Source organism: Ictalurus punctatus, chromosome 1 (genome assembly GCF_001660625.3).
Source record: "Ictalurus punctatus breed USDA103 chromosome 1, Coco_2.0, whole genome shotgun sequence".
NCBI lineage: Eukaryota > Metazoa > Chordata > Actinopteri > Siluriformes > Ictaluridae > Ictalurus > Ictalurus punctatus.
Window position 1 is genome coordinate 9,984,794 of NC_030416.2, and position 9,274 is coordinate 9,994,067.

A 9,274-nucleotide genomic window follows, 5' to 3' on the forward strand; every position below is an offset into this window, starting at 1 on the left:
ATGTATTCTTCGAGACGCATACATATCGAATCAACAGCCATGTATCAAATGATTGATTTAGAGTACTTTAAAGTAGCTGAGATCTAGTTGTTTTGTGAAAGCTACTGACAGCGTATAGGAAAGAGAAAATTATTATTGTTGTTATTATTATTATTATTATTATTATTATTATTATTATTATTAACAATAATTTTGTTTAGATTTTTATTATTAATAATAAATGCTTGAATTTCAGGGCCTTAATTATCCAAAGAATGTAAACAATACCACTGTTTTGCCATGTATATTTGTATTGTATTGTATTACAGTAACCACTTTACTCACACCATCAAATGCCTTAAGTGAGTAAGTACTGTTTTTAGCCTTAAAATTCCACATCATTAAGGCACATATTTGTAATTGTAAAGCTGTGGAAGCTAATGCAATGACATGCTGTGCCAGTGAGGACACATTTCATTCATTTATTAGTGTTTCAGACTGTTCAGGTCAGCTGTACATACTTCACACAGCACATCCTCATACATGTAATCATTTAAATATTTGTGTGCATGGTGAGTTACCCTGGCTATTTAAATTGCAAAATATATATATATATATATATATCATTTATTTTCTATTTTGTGACTTTCTATCTGTTCCATGCATGTAGAAATGAAAATTCAAATAAATCAGTGAAAGACATGTGACTGTGTTTTCATTTAGCTATAAATGCAGTTGAATAATACAAGGGTTGAATGATTGCTGATTAAAGGTAGTGATCTGTGAGCATTCAATGATTTTATTTATGAGGAATTTTCAAGGAGCCACATTTTAAAGTAGACAAACATTATGTATTTATCTATTTGAGTGTTTGTTTAGTGAATTTTAAGTTTGTTCTCTGAAAACTTCAGGTAATGGCAAGTTAGGGTGAAGTTGTTTGGGATTTTTAACTGAAACACTCTTAAAGGTCTATGTGTCACCCGCATATTTGAGAAAATATTACATATTCTGTATGTATACTTGAAGGCTGTCACTCCACCTGTATTGTCCTCAGGTCTTATTCTATATGCACATCAAAAGACTGATGCTCCTTTACACTACACTGTATTTATCTAACACCTCACTAAAAGCAGCCACTTTTTTCAATATTTCCTGCTACATACTGTGTGTGTGTGTGTGTGTGTGTGTGTGTGTGTGTGTGTGTGTGTGTGTGTGTGTGTGTGTACGTACGGTTGGGTTTATTACAGCAGAGTTTATTTACTTTAAAGTAAAATGTTCCATACTTGTGCATACAGAAGTTCCACAAGCTTTGTGATAATACAGTTGGTAAGAACACAAAAGATTTACAGCAGTGAAAATTCAGAAGCCACAACACCACATTAGCTTTTTATTTTATATGAACACGATGCTGGTTTTGAAGCAGGTTTTCCCATGATACCAATGTTGGATCCTTTTTTTTTTTGGTGCTTTACTAAAGACTGAAGAAGTTCTGCCAGATCACTAAATCAGTAAATACACTAGGACTGATAAAGAATTAAGGTGTTCATCTCACATACCTACATTCTTTCAGATCAAGAGAGGCTTTCAGTGTAATTGTATAATAATACCAATTTCTTTCTTTCTCTCTCTCTCTCTCGCTCGCTCGCTCGCTCACTCTCACATCCCGACCAACAGAAGATCTTTATTTATCTCAAAGGAAGGATTACAGCCGTGTTTTTCTGTCCAACATAATTGCTTACAAATCACACAAAGAACCATTCAATCCAATCCAAAGCTCTCTCCTGAGAAAGTGTGCTGATTTCCTATAGGTTGTCCTCACTGCTATTTGTAGTATCAGTATTTTTTAACACCAAGGGTTTTGGATGATGTGGGCTGGAATGGCAAAATAATTACTTGTCTTGTTATATACATTTTTTACTTTAAAATAAATTAGACATTTTAGGATTGTATGATAAAAACATACTAGTGTATGATTTGACCTGAGTGTATGTTAACTCAGAACAAACAAAAACCTACCACAGAGTGTAGCCTCAAAATATAGACTACTTTGTATATAACTTACCTCTAATGTCATGTCTTACAATAACCAGACCAACTAATGCATAAAACCATGTAAAGAGAAAACTACTAATAGTTTTAATTACCAGAATGGTTAATGACCTTATGTTTGATAATCTAAGGTAAAGAAACAGTGTAATACTGGTGGTATATTTTTTGACAACACACTTTCATTTGAACCTCCTTATCCTTTTGAATATTGTAATTTTCTCTTCACTGATATTTCTGGTAAAACCAAACATTCAGCACACATTACACCTTTTAATGCAACAGCTTTACTAGCTCACTATTTCACAGAGAATCAATTCTCTCAACTCAAAATACTAACTAAAAACTGACATTAATGCAGTGCAAATCTTTCTAGGACATTTGTAAATAAAGACTAACTGCTGAAAAAAAAACACCACTGTCCGAAGAAATGAAGAGGATGTCGAAGATCTCAAAGAAAAAGAACTTTATTACAGCATGGAAGGGACAAAGTACATGAAGCACTTTGGGTTCGTCGGCGTCAAAGTGAACTCCGAACAGTATCAGCACAGACATTTTATACTGTGTTTCAAACCAGGTTTTCTGTTTGTAATGTAAATGAAGTTTCATTCTCAACGTAAATTAAGGATAGCATTTGATGTGATCGCTTTCCGTTCTCACAGTACAGATGTTGTTACAGGTGTAACCCCAAATGTTGAGGTGGTAGAGCTTGCGAGACAGATGTCTTTCTGAATGCTAAATACAGTCACGTAGCCCTTTGTTCAGGGATGGTTCTTGATGTCTCACTGCTGCTCCCATGCTATAACTCATGCTATAAAAGTCATATCAAATAAACATTTTGTTGCACACAGACCTAGCATTAACTAGGGTCATATTCAGAGGAGACTGAGGTAACGAGGCCAGATCCGGTTGAACGCATTCCAGTTGGCAGAGATTTAAACAGTCTACTCCTCTATGACGAATCCGTAATCGTGGAGGAACAGAGCAATTAGATGAGTGTAGGAAATCTGGGGAAATAGTCAGATGAAAAACATATCTGTAATCCCATGAGCAATCGCTTCCATCAAGTTGAGTCCCTCCAAGCTTATAGTAAACAAACTCGATTGAATGGAGGAACTGATTCTCACCCAAACACCACCATGATTCCCTCTCTTCCTGTGGCACTTTCCTTAGAGGAGGAACACAGCAAGGTAGCCAGCGAGCGCACTCCGATGCGGGTTGGCAAGATGAGGATTGACAATGAGAATGCAGAGCAGGACCAAATCCCAGATGAGCTACCATACAGCTTTTGATGTTGAGCAAAGCTTGACGATCATAGGTCAACACTGAGTCTATACGATACCAGTGTGGCACGACGAAAAGTAAAAACAGCACAGATGCCAGATGAACAGACAACAGATACAACAAACTGTAATACACGGGAAAGACAAGAACGACAGCATGCTGACAGATACACTGGCACCATCTTGCATCTTGATCAGTATAAGCACGTCTGTGTGTGTATGTGTGTGAAAATGCTGAACAGCGGAAAAGGGAAAATAAAGAAATGTTTTGAGTTGATTCAAGCCCATCTCCAACTTCCTCTTTTCTGTCTGAATGGGAGAAAAATATCACAAGGAGAAATCAGCATGAGAAAGTCAGTTTAGCAATTACAAGACCAAGTTCAGTTTAGCAAATACGAGACCAAGTTCAGTTTAACAATTACAAGACCAAGTTCAGTTTAGCAAATACGAGACCAAGTTCAGTTTACAAGAGCAGCTCAGAAGTCAATGTGGTATAGTGTATAAGGAAGTCAAATTAGGTTATTTCCTTTTGAGTATTGCGAATAGCAAAGACAAAAAGCTTTTGGTAGGAAGGAAAAATGGGCAGCAATATTTCCTGCAGCTGTATATTAAAAGCTGTTCTAGAAAAAGATCAAAAGAGGCTCAGGCTGTCTTCACAAGCAGTGCAGGAAGGCATGTGTTAATCAAAAAACCCAAGAGTAAGTATCTATTGTGAGAGTGTGGGTTTGCATGTCTGATAGAGAGAGATGTGAGGTTGCTGGAAGAAAGAAAAAACAGGAAGTAATGAAGTACTATGGGCAGCTGTGTATTTAAATTTACTGTAAAGTGCTGGTTACTAAACCAGGCTACTGAATGCAATAGTTCAAAAATAAAGGTCATATTAAAAAATAATAATAATAATAATAAATACATTTTAAAAACTTCACGCCAAGGCCCAGTTGGAATATTTTAAACTTAAGTGTGAAAGGGTTAATGCTTTGACATTGTGGTAGAAATTTAGACAAACACCAGTAGACTCGTCCTCTCAGGTGAAAAAGGTTTATTTCAGAAGGATGAATACAGGATAGAAGAATGCAGGGCAGAAGAAAGCAGGGTAGAAGAAAGCAGGGTAGAAGAAAACGGTAGAAGAATGCAGGATAGAAGAATGCAGGGTAGAAGATGAGAGCGTTCTGAAGCACTCCTCTCTCACATGCCCTATATAAGTTTTAAGATAAGGAGAGCTGGACATTTGCGAGTCTCGAAAAATTCTAGGAGTTCTATGAGGTTGGGGGCCAGTTTGGTGGTTTCAAGGTTTTAGCGGATGTGCAGACATTCCTGGAGACAATAAACTGCGTCAGTGTAAGAGGAAAGAACGTTCTGGGCTAATCTCCAAGACATGACCACAAGTGGCATTCTTCACTAATGAACATGAACAGAGCTATTACAAAGTAAGAAGTTAATAATTTCCCTCACATCATTTTTACCATATCTGGGTAATTTGTTGGTCTTGTGATTGCAGATTAAGGTCCAGGTTATAAAGAATTGATCTGAGGGGTAGTGAAATGAAATTCTGCAGTGAAATGTAGATCATTCAAATACAATGTTTGTCTCTGTTGTCTACCTTACCTGACTGATGATGCTCTTCTCTCCCTTTGCCACCTCTTGGAATGAAATATGTTCGTACCCATCAGGATAAATAAAAGCATTCTTTTAGCAGTTAACAAGCTAACGTCATTGATCATATCTCTGCCAAGTAAATTAGATCTGGATGTCCTCATTCAACTAAAAAACAGGATGTCCTCATTCAACAAAATACAAATTTACACACTACTCACACACTACACATTAACACAGCGATAACAGTCATTCCAGGATTTTGCAAATTTGCGATCAGAGAAATGAAGCAAAATCAAGCAAGCTCCAAAATATTCTGAGGAATTTGCAATTTTTCTAAATTACCGCAGATTTTGCGCAGATTTGGGCCAAGTCGCGCCATGTGACATCATCACAATGCACATTCAGCCAGAGCTCTCTTTGGTTCACATGCATCAAACGTGAGTACAGCTAAAAGGTCTCATGTACAAAGAAACATGACTTTGATTGACCATGCTAAACAAATTCGTGCAATTTCAAGTTCGCCAATTCAAGAGGTTTTCTGCAAAAAAAAGGGGAAAAAAACCCCACAAGTTGCATTGAAAATTTTGAAGAAACAAAAAAAGCTGCAGCAAAATCGAGTTGCAAGTCAAGGTTTCCATGGGGAAAAGTGACGGGAGGAGGAGCACAGTGAGTGGGCGGGACATATGATTGAAAAGGATGCGCATTATATTTTCACTTTAGATGGCAACGCAATCAGCCTTCATGTTTTAATTAATTCAAATGATGTAAATGATAACGTTCATGAATAGGAAAGCCTGTTTTCAGAGGAATCTTCTGTAATATACCTCAACAGACAATGATTTATCAGTAAAAAAAATTGACAAAAAGCATGAAACATGAAAAATCAATTACCTCTGGACATCTGCTTTGCAACTTCTATTATCATTTTTAAAAAGTGGCTGAAAGTATATCTCTTCTCCCAGGCGTTTTTATCAAATTTGATCTATTGTTTATTGTCTGTCTCTATTTGGTTTTACTCTGTTTTCTATTTAACTTTTTCTTACTCTGTTCAGCACGTTGTCCAGGTTTGCTGCGTTTAATGTGCTATATAAATAAAATTTACTTACTTACTTACCTACTAAGATTAGTAATTTCATGTCCTCATCTGCCAGTTGAAATTAAAATCTGAGCTGTTGTGTTGTAGTAGTTGGTGTTCTAACATCTTGATCCATGCACCCCTTTTCAACTTTGAGCACCTGTCCTTCTAAAAGTCTCTACACAGCTCTAGCAAAGAGGGAAACAATAATAAAAAGGAAAAACATGTTTTTGTTGACAAAGAGGAAAAGGCTTGTGTCTATATTCTCAGATTAAGCATGTTTATAGAGGAAATGATAATGTTAATTATCCATGACCACACTTTCCTGCAGTCAACCACGAACGATAGCTCACTAAACCAGGAATGTAAATCAGTGAGAGCAGCAGTATTAAATGGTGAAGTGACTTTCATGCCTATTTTTCCCCCAATGTAAGATTTATGCTTTCCTCCACACAATACCTAACAATCTGGGAATGTGAGAGTAAGCACATGCTCATTGAAAACATCCTTTCCATGCAGAGAGCAGGACTAGTGCTGTGACATTGCTGGGATTTAAAATCTCAATTTCTTGATAGCTGAGTAAACACTGTTACAACGTGGAGGTGCTGCTTTTATAAACTTTTTATGCATTTCTCATCTGGTCAACTGGGACTGCCTTTGTCAAGAAGGGTAAAACATGGCCAATTGGAGGTACTTTTGAGACCTTGAGATAGCTTCTAAAATGTGAGTAAGAAAGAATCATAAGATACTGTATAAAATCTTACTTTGATAGATTATTCTCATTGCACTTTGTACCCTTTACAAGGATACAGAGTAGAGTAATTTGCCCTTAAGTCTGGATGGCCCTTGTAAAACAAGGAGAAAAAATTGTTATACAATGGTATAAGCATAGGTATGTTATTGGTATAGAATGTTATAAAAGGTGAGTGCTTACAAGACAAAGAAGCAGAGAAATGTGGTGTTATGGAAGTGGTGATGTTACTACTGTATGTCCCTTAGTCTGTCAACTAAAGATCATTATTTCAGTCGTTTGAATATAATTCAAAAAAAGTCGTCCGGTAATGATGGTGTCCAGTAATGATCCAAATGCAAGTGGCCACATGAGATGCATTCATAATGCCAGATCTGAACAGCTATGCATCTTGACTGTCCACTTGTGATTGGATCACTCAAGATGAATATTAATACCAGGTGTGAACAGGGCCAAAGATTGCCCTTCTAATAACACATGTACTACCATCCATGTTAAATAAGAGATATCAGACTGGGGTGGCAGAAAGCAGATACTCTCTGGATATGTCAGTACTATTCGGTCCAACAGGTTAAACAAACTGAATAGTTTACATTTCTTTATTTGGCAGATGCTTTTATTCAAACTATCTTACAAGGTAGACCGAATTCAGCAAGGCAAAAAAAAAAAAAAAGATGTAAAAGTGTTTGCTCATGGGACCAATGCGGGATCTTTGGTAGCCCTTGGAAAAAAGCTAAAACTAGGAGCTAAAACCAAGGATGGTGGGTAACTGGCAGAAAGAATACACACAAACGCACACTACTGTCTGCTATAAGGATTTGACTCAAGTTTACTTTTTAATTTTTCTTCCTGTTCTGATAGTTGTAGCTGTAAGGAAAATATGAGGAGGGGGAAACAGTGCTTTGAGTTCAGAGAGGCTCACACTGGTGAGCCTTAATACCTATCAGCTGTTTCATCTGAAATTTGACACCACTGAGGAGAAAACATGCTGAAGTGTAAAACACTAGCCATTGAAATTAATTATATTATTCCTATATTATTGAATTATATGATCATACCATTAGATACCAAGGTTTCATTTGTGATGTCCATAACAATTCAATCAAACATTCTTGATACATGAAATGAAAGGCCACTTTGCACCACTAGAGTAGATTCACAATTCATATCAGTCTCTGTAAGTCTATACGCAGTATGCTCTGACAAAAGCTCCCTGGAAGCACAAACCTATGCTGCATTTGTGGTGCCTTGTGAGTTGCACATTTTAATAACATCATTTCCTAGCTCAGGATGTTCAACATGCAAAGTAGGGGGAAAACATGGACGCCTCCACAAAAGCTTGTCTTTTGGTTGCTCTGTCAGAACATGTTGAGCTCACAAAAAGCTTCTTTAACTGCACTTTTATAGTTACAGGCCTGAATGGCTACTGGTACTGTTCTGCTATAGTAAACGTTATACATTCATGCAACATTTTGGAATGAAATTGCAGTACAGCAACAACAGGGACAATAGTTAGCTTTAGCAACAAACTAGCCAGCAAACAATAGCAAGTAGTGTTAGCACAGGCTAACTGGCTAACTTTAATGATAACTCTAATGTTGCTGATTAGCTCAAAACAGTGATTAGTATGGTCGGTGTTATATATTTAAGCAAATATATACATCGATCAACCATAACATTAAAACCACTGACAGGTGAAGTGAAAAACATTGATTGTCAAATGTTACAAAGGCACCTGTCAAGGGGTGGGATATATTAGGCAGGAAGTGAACAGTCAATTCTCAAAGCTGATGTATTGGAAGCGCTAAAAATGGGCAAACATAAGGGCCAAATTGTGATGGCTAGAAGACTGGGTGGGCGCATCTCCAAAACAGCAAGTCTTGTGGGATGTTTCCGGTATGCAATGGTTAGTTCCTACCAAACATGCTCCAAGGAAGGACAACCGGTGAACCAGCTGCGTAGCCACAGACCAGTCAGAGTGCCCTTGCTGACCTCTACAATGGGCGCGTGGGCACCAGAACGGGACCATAGAGTAATGGAAGAAGGTGGCCTGGTATGATGAATCACATTTTCTTTTATATCATGTGGATGGCCGGGTGCGTGTGAATCGCTTACCTGGGGAAGAGATGGCACCAGGGTGCACTATGGGAAGAAGGCAGGCTGGCAGAGGAACTGTGATCCCAGCAGAGTTCTTCTGGGAAACCTTGAGTCCTGGAATTCATGTTGATGCTATTTTGACACTTACAACCTACCTAAACATTGTACACCACTTCATGGCAGCGGTGTTCCCTAATAGCACTGGCCTCTTTCAGCAGGATAATGCGCCCTCCTAAACTCCAAAGATTGTTCAAGAATGGTTTGAGGAACACGACAAAGAGTTTGTGTTGATGTTCCAAATTCCACCAGATCTCAATCCAATCGAGCATCTGTGGGATGTGTTGGACAAACAAATCCGATCCATGGAGGCCTCACTTCATAACTTACAGAACTTAAAGGATCTGCTGTTAACATTTTGGTGCCAGATACCACAGCACACCTTCCGAG

The 9,274-nt window shown here is 37.7% G+C and overlaps 1 protein-coding gene across 13 annotated transcripts in view; it reads right to left on the reverse strand.

The window, feature by feature from the left end:
* Positions 1-2,384: 2,384 nt before the first annotated feature.
* LOC108266079 (magnetosome-associated protein MamJ) overlaps positions 2,385-9,274 on the reverse strand; it is a 94,573-nt gene continuing 87,683 nt past the window's right edge. For 7 of the 13 annotated variants that reach the window (XR_008396482.1, XR_008396478.1, XR_008396476.1 and 4 more), the window contains one exon: positions 2,477-6,167. The gene's annotated coding sequence lies outside the window, so the exon portion shown is untranslated. Of the gene's footprint in view, positions 6,168-6,743 lie in introns of all 13 variants that reach the window. The other 6 variants (XR_008396485.1, XR_006982414.2, XR_008396484.1 and 3 more) reach the window with 6 other exon arrangements.